This window comes from Sus scrofa, chromosome 2 (genome assembly GCF_000003025.6).
Source record: "Sus scrofa isolate TJ Tabasco breed Duroc chromosome 2, Sscrofa11.1, whole genome shotgun sequence".
Lineage (NCBI taxonomy): Eukaryota > Metazoa > Chordata > Mammalia > Artiodactyla > Suidae > Sus > Sus scrofa.
The window spans coordinates 82,013,576-82,024,789 of NC_010444.4; positions in this window are offsets into that span (position 1 = coordinate 82,013,576).

The following is an 11,214-nucleotide window of genomic DNA, read 5'->3' on the forward strand; positions in this document are numbered from 1 at the left end:
CTATGCTGCAGTTTGTGGCAACACGGGATTCTTAACCCAGGGATCGAACTTGCATCCTCATGGAGACAATGTCAGGTCTTTAACCTGCTGAGCCACAACAGGACCTCTGAGAAGCTTAGGCTTTAGAATTTAGCCAAGGGTCTGTGTTTGCGTGTGTGCGAGCCTTTGACTTTTTTGTTAATTAATTAATTAATTAATGCATTTAGCAGCCACTTATTGAGGGTCAACTACATGCCATGCAGCTGGAAATTTTCTCAGAGGAAAAGGACACGTCCTTGGACCTGAATATGAACAAAGAGGCAAGGCCAAGTTTCTTCTCAGAGACTAATTTAGAATTATCCAGGTCAAAGCCCTAAAGCACGACTTTAGAAAACAAAGACTAAGCCATTTCTCTGAAAAAGGCTCAAACATTAAAGTTTATTTTTTTCTAATTATGAAAGTAATAGTTACTCATGTCAAAACATGTGGAAAGTGCAAAAAATATAAAACTGAAATAAATATCACTGGCAGGCTCACTGTCACTATTAATGTTTTGGTGTTCTCCTTGATTTCATACCACTTTCAATAAGGCTCATTTTAACTGGGTTTTGAAGGACGAGTAGGAGTTTGCCAGGCATATCAAAGATAGAAAAGTCTGACAGGAAGAGGGAAGAGCACGTGCACAGAGGTGTGAAAGTACATGGTATTGGTTTGCAAAAGCCAATGGAAAAGGACAGGAGGGCCAAAGAGAAGTTACTTGCTTGGCCAGGCTGGCAGGGAGAAGGTATGGAGAGTTTTATATGTCAGACCAAGGAGCCAGGACTTTGTCAAAGGGCTTCAGGAGAGGCTGTGCCTGCAATGTGGAGGAAGATGGGCTGGAAGAGGGAACCCTGGCAGCAGGAGCCAGTGGTCCAAGAAAGGGAGATAATGATCCAAAACAGATGATAGCAGTAAAGGCTCAGAAGGTTCACCCCAAGGAGTGAGAAGTAAAGTTTTTAAAAGTCACATTAGGAGTTTCCGTCGTGGCGCATCAGAAACGAATCCATCTAGGAACCAGGAGGTTGGGGTTTGATCCCTGGCCGTGTTCAGTGGCTTAAGGATCCAGCATTGCCGTGAGCTGTGGTGTAGGTCACAGATGTGGCTCAGATCCTGCATTGCTGTGGCTGTGGTGTAGGCCAGCAGCTATAGCTCCAATTCGACCCCTAGCCTGGGAACCTCCATGTGCCGCAGGTGCAGCCCTAAAAAGCAAAAAAAAAAAAAAAAAAAAAAAAAAAAGTCATCTTTAGATGTTTAGTTCTTTCAAAGACGAGTATATCCTATGCTGAGGAGTGTGTGAGGAAATGGCCCATTGCTAAGGCGAAATTCTTTTTTTTTTTTTTTTTTTGTCTTTTTGCTATTTCTTTGGCTGCTTCTGCGGCATATGGAGGTTCCCAGGCTAGGGGTCAAATCGGAGCTGTAGCTGCCGGCCTGCACCAGAGCCGCAGCAACGTGGGATCCGAGCTGCGTCTGCAACCTACACCACAGCTCACGGCAACGCCGGATCGCTAACCCACTGAGCAAGGGCGGGGACCGAACCCGCAACCTCATGGTTCCTAGTCGGATTCGTTAACCACTGCACCACGATGGGAACTCCAATACTGCCTTTTTCTAAAGGTTTATTATATAGTTACAGTTTTTTTTTTTCACTTTTTTTTGGGGGGGCACCAAACCCAAAACATATGGAGGTTCCCAGGCTAGGATTCAAATGTGATCTGTAGCTGCAATACCACCTTTTGGGAGGATATACCATGTATGACTGGTGTGATTTGGGTCAAGTCTTTCAACCTCCCTAGGCCTGTGCGAAAAATGAGGATAATAGTAGAATTTATCTTAGAGAGTTGATGGAGAGGTTTAAGTGGGATAATAAACAATTTGTGCTTATAATGCCTAGCACATCAAAATAAACACTAAATACAGCTAGCTTTCATCATCATATCAAAATTTTAAATGTTCACATCCTGGGACCTAGCCAATCTCACATCTAGGAATGTCTCTTAAAGAAACAACAGCATAAGAATATAAAGCTAGGGAGTTCCCATCGTGGCTCAGTGGAAACGAATCTGCCAAGCATCCATGAGGATGCAGGTTTGATCCCTGGCCTTGATCAGTGGGTTAAGTATCTGGCGTTGCTGTGAGATGTGATGTAGGTTGTAGATGTGGCTCGGATCTGGCATTGCTGTGGCTGTGGCGTCTGCCAGCAGCTACAGCTCGAATTCCACCCTTAGCCTGGGAACTTCCATATGCTGCGGGTGCAGTCCTAAAAAGACGAAAAAAAAAAAAAAAAAAAAAAGTAAGAAAGAAAGAAAAAAAGAAAAAGAATATAAAACTAGGCACAAAGATATTCACAACAGCATCTTTTTTTGTTGTTGTTAGTAGCAAAAACATGAAAAGAACAGAAATGTCCATCAATAGAAGAATGATTAGTAGATTATAGGAATTAATGTTTCAGATTCTTAAGAAGCTCTTAACAAGAATGAGGCTCATAAAGATGCATCAATAAAATTATATAAAATTTCAAAAAAAAAAGAATGAGGAGGCTCTAGATATATTCCCTTGAAAAATAGTCATGGCATATGTTTTATGGGGGGAAATGAGATTGTAGTAGAATATGTATATTTCATTGGTATAGACAAAATCAAACCGAATACACTTACAGGTGAGCACACAGGTTTGCAGAAGCATGTGCAATGTCTGGACGAACACAGACCGATATACAGACCAGTCGCCCCCGGAGATGGTAGTGTGTGGGGTGGGGGTGGGGTGGGATTAGGAAAGAGACGACGGATGCGATCACTGTACACAGGTCTGTGTCATCTTAGTTTATTTCTATGAGCATGCATTATTTTGGTGGTAAAAATAAAGAGCTTTTTAGGTCAGTGAGGTTGAGGCTTGAAGCAAGGCAGAGCGCAGAGGAGGAGCTCAAGGCGGAGCCTGATGGAGCCGGGATGGGAAAGGATGCCGGAAGCAGGTGTGCGCGCTGGGAATGGAACACCCTGCAGGGCTCCAGAAGCTTCATTTTTCAAACTCTTACTCACACTGGTATCTGTTTCAGAGCCACGTTCTCCAGGATTAACGGGCTGCCGTCCTGGGGACATCTGCTGTTTGCGTCCAGGGACATTCCAGATTCCTTCCCTCTGGAGCCTTAGTCGTGGTTCCGTTGGGATCAGAGGCTGGCTTGGCCCCTGCCTGCGATGGAAGGCAGGCTGAGGGGAGGGCCTGGGCAGGACAGAAGGGTTGCGGGTGTATTAGCTGAAAGTGCCGGCTCTCAGTTTTGCCTCGCTCTGCCACCGGTGAGCTGACTGATCTCTGGCAAGTCCCTGAAATGCTGCAACTGCATCTGGGAAGTGGGGACAGCTAGAGTCATAATTATTTTATAGGGGGTCGTGAGAGGAAATGAGGGTAAAAGAACTGCTCAGTGAATGTTACCCATCACTGTCTGTAATGGGGGCTCATGGTGGTGGAGCGGATTTAAATAATGCACGTCCATATGCCTAGCTCGCAGCAGGACGTTCATATCATATAGTCGATTAACCACTCTCCCTCCCCTTCCCCCAGCACCTCCAAAGTCATTAAATCACTTCCGGGTACACCCCTGATCTTCAGAAGGGCAGTTCTCAACCCTGGCTGCACTCAGAACCCGAGGCTTGGGTGGTGGGGAGAGGGCTGAAATGCCCATTCCCAGGTCACCTCTGAATTACTGCGATGAAATTGATCAGGACGGGGCCTGAGCTTTGGGACGCTTGATACACTCTTCAGGTGATCCTGAATTGAAACCGGGGGTGAGAAACCCTGCCCTGCGCTCAAACTGGGGTGGCCTCTTCACGCCCACTTTCTAGCATGGCGGTTCCCGATGGCTGCCTCTCTGCACCCCTTGCCCCGCCCAAACCCTCGCTTCCCCACGCTCAACTCCCAGACTTGAGAGAGCTGCTGTCCACACTTTCTCCAGGTGGCTTTTCTGCCCGCCTCCCTCTATCTTTTCTTGGCGGGCTCTACTTAGCAGCTTGGGATTCCTTTCCTCCTCCGCCGCACTCCCCCTCCCCCGCAGCCCATTGTCCATATTTTGCCTTCAAAAGGAGCCCCGGGAAGCTGGAAGTTTGCCACGGAAGTGGAATCCAGGCCCAGCATCTCTCTTGGTGACAGCATCTTCTTCCTCCTCATCAGGTCATCATCACTGGATTTTCCCATGTGACTCCCTCCCCTGAGGAGGAGGCCAGGTTGGAAGAAAACGTTTTGCTTCTTTCTGGTTTCACTGTCAGCTTCTGCGAGGTCCGGTGGGAAAGCCGGCCAGCCTTTCTCTTGCTTCACCTGACAAGGCTCCGCTGGGGACATGGGTTCCTGGCATCCCCTCCCCCCTTCCATGTTCTGGACTGAAATTATTATTCAGGGTTTGTATCAGAGGTGGCATCCTTTGGAATTTCAATCGAATGGAATTCATCTCTATATTTAGCTTTTTATTATTAAAAGTTTTTGCTCTCTCATGCTACCATCTTTCCTGGAGATTGCACATGATTAAAATACATTTTTATTCTAAATGGGCATAAGAGGAAAGAACTTGCTCTTGATTGCAATCACATATGATGAAACCATTTCCTAGCCCCTGGATACTAGCTGGGAAGCCTCCCCTGCACGACTAATGTTTGCCTCTGACACTGGGACCCTCCTGGAAATGGCCTGCTTGTCTGTCTTTCCCACTGGGTTGAGAAATAAATGGAAGAGGGAAGTTCAGCCATGATTTCGAGTTCACCATTTACTCATTTTAAGCTTCACAGCAAGACCTGTGGTGGCTGTTACTGTCTCCATTGCACAGATGAGAAGGCTGAGGCTCAGAGAGAACCGACTTGCCCCATATCACGGAAGCAGAAAGTGACTGCTGTTCCTCCGCTGCATAGAACCCTCCAGACTGAGTCCCTGTTTTCAGGATGAAACTGCCCCCACCCCCATCCCCCTTCACTGCACACTGAAGGGCCTTCACGACCCTGAGAACCTGGTAGCATCTTCCCCAAAGTTCCCTCCCTTGCACACGGCGTTCAGCCATACTTCCCTTCGGTGTGTGGTCTTTCCAGGTCTTTCACATGGACTCACCCCTGTACCTAGAAGCCATAGTTTTCTTCCTGTCCCTTTTCTCCTCCAGTGAGAAATTTCTCCTCCTCTTCCAGGTGTCAGCTGAGATGCCACTCCTTAAAGCCCTCTCTGATTTCCAGCTGCCCGCCCCTGCTGGCTTTAAGGTTTTAAGATTCCTTGTCCAGGTGTGATTGGCCTGTGTCACAGGACCAGGTGGCCCTGGGGGCAGGATCTGGGCCGCTCTAAAATTGTTCTCTGTTCCAGCCCCCACCCCCCTCCTGGAATCAGGTCCCCTGTACAATGAGCCCCAATGGATGACTCCATTCCTGCTTGTCTGACGCCAAATCAGGACGTCTTTCCAGCTTCCTGCAGCTGGAGACATCATGCCCTTCTTGCAGCTTCCCAAACCGACTTCTTGACTTGGCCTCAGAAATCCCCAGATGCTCTTTCTGGAGGCTTAAGCCTTGCTCCACCTGCGGGCAGTTGGGGGATTGGCGGGCTCCAGCCGCGCGATTTTGCAGCCATTGCTGCCCCCTGGTGATGTCTTTTGACGCTGCGGTGCTCTCTGGCCTGGCACTTCCAAACCAACAGGTTCAGGTCTGTCTTTAAGGTAGATACTGTTTCCATCATTTCCAGCGGGGGAGCTGGAATTAACGGGAAGGTGGATGAATGGCTCAGTAATCCCAGCACTTGGGAACTGAGAGACACCTGCTTCCACGCTTGACCCAAGGTCACTCAATGGCTTGAACTTGATGTCCTTCTGATTTTAGAACCAAATCGGGTGCGTTCCAGAAAACCTGAGAAACAGAAAGTGGTAAAGAAAATAAAGACTACCTGGAGTTCCTGTCGTGGGTCAGTGGTTAAGTAACCCGACTAGGATCCATGAGGACGTGGGTTCGATCCCTGCCCTCGCTCAGTGGGTTAAGGATCCAGCGTTGCCGTGAGCTGTGGTGTAGGTCACAGACAAGGCTTGGATCTGGCATTGCTCTGGCTGTGGCATAGGCTAGCCGCTACAGCTCCGATTCGACCCCTAGCCTGGGAACCTCCATATGCCATGGGTATGGCCCTAAAAAGACAAGAAAGAAAAGAAAAGAAAGATTACCTGTAAGTCCTGAGACACCAACTGTTAACCATTTTGGTGTATAGCCTTCTAATATGTCTTTTTAGGTGTATATATATCAATGCACTTACTATTACAAAATTGGGTTTGTGTGTGTGTGTTGTTTTTGTGAAGCATTTAATATGTCTTTAATTTAGAAGCAGAAGAAAATCTGGAAAATTAGAAAAGCAAAGGGGATACAATTTTAACACTTAAAATCCCACCATCCAGAGATAGCCTTTCTTCCCAAATTAGTTTCTATGTATGACAGTTGATGCTTTTTTATCCTTCTCTTTTACAAAAATCCAATTCTGAAATTAAAAAATTTTTCCCAAGGGAAAATGTATTCTCATACTTTGGATTACCCCACAACAGTGTACACTTTCTTTTTTTCCCTCCCCAGCAGTTTCTCACCATCTTCTGGAAACATTCTCCACCACCCCTCCTTCCTCCACCTCCCCTGACATTCCATTCATAAGGCTCCCGCTTCCACAGGAGCAACCAGGCCTCCTGTGAGCCTGCGTGTATTCATCTATGGGATCAATTCTTAGAAGGAGAGTACATGCTTTTTGTAAGTCTTTTTTTTTTTTTTTTTTTTTTTTTTTTTGCTTTTTAGGGCCACTCCCATGGCACTATGGAAGTTCCCAACTAGGGGTCAAATCAGAGCTGTAGCTGCTGGCCTCTGCCACAGCCATAGCAACATCAGATCCTAGCTGCATCACAGCTTGTGGCAATGTAGGATCCTTAACCCACTGAATGAGGCCAGGGATTGAACCTGCATCCTCATGGATACTGTGTTGGGCTCTTAACCCTGCTGAGTGGGAACTCCTATACATCTTGTTAGAGACCACCAAACTCTTTTGCAAGAAAATCACAGCACTTTGGATGTCCACCATCAGCCAGGAGAGGGCTGGTTTCCCAGATGGATCACCAACAGAGTGTTGTCAAACTTTTGGCCCTGGGATCATATAACTTTACCTACAATGGGCTGAGTGTGTGTTCTGCCAGACACCAGATGCAGTGCTGTCCATTTAGTAATACTCATTGAATCCTCCCAATAACCCAATGATGGAAATAGTATTCACTTCATCTTCGAGATGAGGAAACTGAGGTTTAGAGGGCTTAGCCTGCCTCAGTACAGGGAACCGAGCTGAATCCAACTCTAGCCTTCATTCTCACCTCCACCCAGTGATCCTCAAGTTGGAACGGATTGGATCAAAATTCTTTGGAGAGATTTGTGAGAAGTTGGTAGCATTTCTGATTCCATAGGTGTAGAAAGGGCCTGAGAACATGCATTTCTAGTTCACAGGGCTTTTGCTGCTGCTGCTGGTCCAGGAGCCACACTTGAGAACCATCACTCCTATTATTCTCATATGGGATACTATTGAGGTAGGAGGTTGATGGGCCTCTGGGCTGAGAACAGCTGGGACTTGTAAGGCTGCATAAATTGGGCCTTGCTTCTCTCGGACACTCAAGGAGAAAGTTAATGGCAGGAGCGGAGCTCTGCTGGAATGAAAAAGATTAGATGACCACATCAATCACTTCTGGGGTCAAGGAGACCTCCCCGATTACACATGGGCAGAAAAACTCTTAGGGGCCCAAGGGGAGGGGGCACCAGGCCATAATAAGTCCTGTTAACTGTCCCGTAAGCCCTTGCTCTGGAATCTATCTTGGCCAAAAGATGGGCATGCATATCAGGGAGGACCCTGGGTCCGGTCAGGTGTGAGAAATAAAACACAATACTTGGCCAAAGGAAAACAAAGACCCAGAAGAAATGTCCCATATAAGTGGTTTAAATCGCCCCTCTGGCGTATGCCTTATTTAGGGTGACGCCTGCACCTGCATTCCTCCTTTGGGTGTGTATTACTGCCTTGCTGCTGTCTTAAATAAATAAAGTACTTCCCTGTGTGCTCTCCCACATCTCCTGTGTCTCTGATAATAAACTTTGTACCAGTTTTTACAGTCTTTGCCTCCTTGAAACATTCTTGTTTTCAACAGGGGCAAGAATCAGGGCAGTTCTGCTTTTAGCCTCTAGCTGGTCTAGTGGCTAGGATTCCTGGTTTTCATCCAGGCTGCCTAGGTTCAATTCCTGAGCAGAAAATTAAGATGTTGCTTCAAGCCCTCGCTCACTGCTGTCTCTCCGAGATCACTCTCTAGAAACGACCTTGCTCACCTGCCATTGAGTGCTTGTTTGCATTGTACATGTTCTACGAACATTTTGTTTGCAGGTCTATATGGGAGAAATGGGAATAGATCTTTCATAGCCTCTTGAATGCACCAAGTTAGGTTTGTGTTTTTCATTTCTTCAAGACTGTTTCCTCACTCTTTTATTTTATTTATTTTTTTCTTTCTTTTTTCTTTTTTTTAGGTCCACCCCCGAGGCATATGGAATTTTCCCAGGCAGGGGTCAAATCAGAGCTACAGCTGCCAGCCTATGCCACAGACACAGCAATACCAGATCCAAGCGAAAATGCAGGAGCCTTACCCCCTAAGCCATTGGAGAACTCCCTCCCCACCTTTTTAATGGAGATGGTACCCAGAGGAACTGAGGACTGTGAAATGCTGAACCAAAGCCGGTTCTAATTATGCCTATTGGTGGAGAAGCTGTGAAGTACAGCAGAAAACACTTTGGATTGAGATGGTGACTGAAGGTGATGATAGACAAATCTGTTTACTGCGCTGAGCCTCAAATGCCTTCTCTGGGCACATCATGGGCTCCTTGAGGGTTAAACAAGCCCTTGTGTGTGTTGTTCCAAGGGCTCCTTCTGCTCCAGAAGCTCCAGAGGCAGTGGTGGCCTCTGTGCCAGTCAGGCTGACTCCAGAACAGTGGTTACCCCTTGGGATGCTTCCAGCCATTGTGCCTCTCCGTTCTCAGGAAGAGAGTTCATTTCCAGCTACGTTCCCAGAAACTCTGGGACGCCCTGTTCTTTTCATGTTCTAGTGAGGACCTCTCTGTCACACCAAGTGGCTTCTTTTCCACAATTGGAAATCAGCAATGTGAGGACATGTCTTCAGATTCCCGAAAAGTGCCCTGTTGAACACTATGACCCTGGGGGCTCCTGGGCTAGTGCCAGTTGTTCTAGGGGATGTAGCTATGGCCGTGGACAAGATAGAAAGCCCTGCCCTCTTAAGCCTGTTGATCCTGTGTCCCTCAGTATGTCAACGCTGAAGCTGGATGTTTCCTTGGAATCTGATGAGGGGCAAATGGGCAAATTCACAGAGCATTTGAGGTTGATCTGAAATTGACCCAGTGGAGCTCAGGTCTCCAGGAGCACTGGCCGTGAGACACAGCTGGAACTTCTCACAGGGATCTGGAACTCCTGTTCTCTTGCAGATGCTGGCTCAGTAGGTCAGGACTGGGGCCCAAGAACTTGCATTTCTAACGAACTCAGATGTTGCTGGGCTATGGACTATAATTTGCCTATCCAGAGTTTAGTAATGGCTGTATCATCACTACCAAATGTAATCTTATTTTTTTGCAGCTTTCAGTGATGTTTTTTTCCTTTTTATGGCCACACCTGTAGCATATGGAAGTTCTCGGGCTAGGGATCAAATTGGAGCTGCAGCTGCTGGCCTACACCACGGCCACAGCCATGCCAGATCCAAGCCGCATCTGTGACCTGGAACACAGCTTGCAGTACTGCCAGATACTTAACCCACTGAGCATGGCCAGGGATCCAGCCTACATCCTCGTGGATGCTATGTCAGGTTCTTAACCCACTGAACCACAATGGGAACTCCTTCAGTGACATTCTGAATATACTAGAACACACATTCTGAAAAACTAATTTTATTAGAGCATTCCAGTTGTTTACGTTTTTGGACAGGGCTGTGGGTTTGGGTGTCAGACCCTGGCTCCTACTATTGTTTTCAAGTGACCAGAAACAGCCTTGAACTTGCAATACTGAAGCCCCAGTTTTTCATCTGTGAGCAGAGACTTTTCCTACCTCTGTCTTGTTTAGGCAAAACCTAAATTGCTGGACATTTTAAAAGGATGGATTCAAGGGTCTCCCTGTAACTATTTTAATCTGGGTTAAAAACTATCTTCCCCTGGGTTAGCCCGAGGAAGCTGCTGGGATGCTGAAATCTTACCAGCATATTGATGCCCTGGCATTCTGAATCCATGTGCAGTGTCTCTAGACAAATACACGACAGGCATCCATCCGTTGAACGTTTGCTATGTGCTGGGCAGTCTGTCACCTGACATCCAGGAATTACCTTGTTGACTACAACTCTCTGAGGTAGAGCCAATTATTTTCTCCAAACAATCCAGACACACAAAACTGAAGGTCACAGAGAATGTCAGTAGCCCAAATACATATATTTTTAAAGTGGATACAACCCAGATTGTACTGGCCCTGACTCCTAGACCTCAGCTCTTGAATACATTTAAATAATTTAAAATTTAAAAAAGTAAAAATGAAAGAGAAGTTTTAGCCTTCAATTTAAAAAGATACATTTTTGCAAGTCCAGTTGTAACAATTCTGATTTTTCTGCAACGCTTTTATTAGATAAAAACCATTACTAAAACTTTTATTTGACTTCAGAAAATCCTGTTTAGATCAATACTTTTCATGATGCTAAAACTTTTGGGGGAATTCCCGTTTGTGGCGCTGCCGAAACAAATCTGACTAGGAACCATGAGGTTGCAGGTTTGATCCCTGGCCTCGATCAGTGGGTTAAGGATCTGGCGTTGCCGTGAGCTGTGGTGTAGGTCACAGACTAAGCTCAGATCTGGTGTTGCTGTGGCTGTGGTGTAGGCTGGCAGCTATAGCTCCGATTAGACCCCTAGCCTGGGAACTTCCATATGCTGTGGGTGTGGCCATAAAAAGACAAAAAGACAAATTTTAAATTTAGCACTAAAGCTTCTAAATGGTTGTTATTTATATCTGAGTCAAAATTCTAGATTTCTATAGGGAGACTATAACTTTATGCTGTTTATTTCATCTTGGTTATAAAAATAAATACTACACTGCTAAAAAATTTTCTTTCTCAACTTTGGGCCATTCACTGTCTTTTCTATATCAAAAGTTAAA